Source organism: Silene latifolia, chromosome X (genome assembly GCF_048544455.1).
Source record: "Silene latifolia isolate original U9 population chromosome X, ASM4854445v1, whole genome shotgun sequence".
NCBI classification, from domain to species: Eukaryota; Viridiplantae; Streptophyta; class Magnoliopsida; order Caryophyllales; family Caryophyllaceae; genus Silene; species Silene latifolia.
This window is the reverse complement of record NC_133537.1, coordinates 179,747,670-179,748,454: the sequence shown is the minus strand read 5'-3', so window position 1 is coordinate 179,748,454 and position 785 is coordinate 179,747,670.

The window sequence follows — 785 nt, the reverse complement described above, 5'->3', positions numbered from 1 at the left end:
GGAGTCTCCCTAGAGACCGGAATCTCCCTAGAGACCGGCGATTCCTCAACAAGGGACTTAATCGTCATTTAAGCCCTTAGTTAACCCTAATTCATGCACCTAATCCCCACTATAAATACCCCATTAGTCTAATTAGAAGAGCATGTTCTTCTTAGCAATCTTTAGTGTAGTTAATATCAATCAAATCTCTCTTTAATCTTGTAATCAACATTTAATTAAGTTTTAATACAAGTTTTATTTCCTTAATCTCTCTCTTGTTCATCCTTTATTTTGGGTAATTGAAGATTATTTGGGTTATTATTGGGAGATTGACAACCTCTCAATCAAGCATCAAGTACTTCTTTTATTCTTTGCTTTATTATTGGAATCATTAGTAGGTATAATTCTCTTAATCCCTTTTTAATTATTGTTAATCACTTTCATTTATTCATCATGTTTCACTTTGTTGGTATGATTGACAACCTTGCTAGCATGTTCAACATGATAATGAGTGAGTAGTTTACTTAGCTAGGGTTAATGGGTAATTAGGGGAAACCAACATGGGGAATGATTCATGCTTAAATTAATATGCTTTCATAGTTTATTTGCTTGCTTGTTGTGATCTCAACTTATGCACATGTTATGTTTGATGAAATGTGAGCCTATGAATCCTTGCATTTTTTACCCATCACCTATCTTTTCAATGAGACTTGTAAGACATAAACCAACTCGAGTCTCATTAGACCATGCATATTGTTGAGTAGGGAAGATTAAGTCGACTTGTAGGTGTTGTAAAATCTAATCGA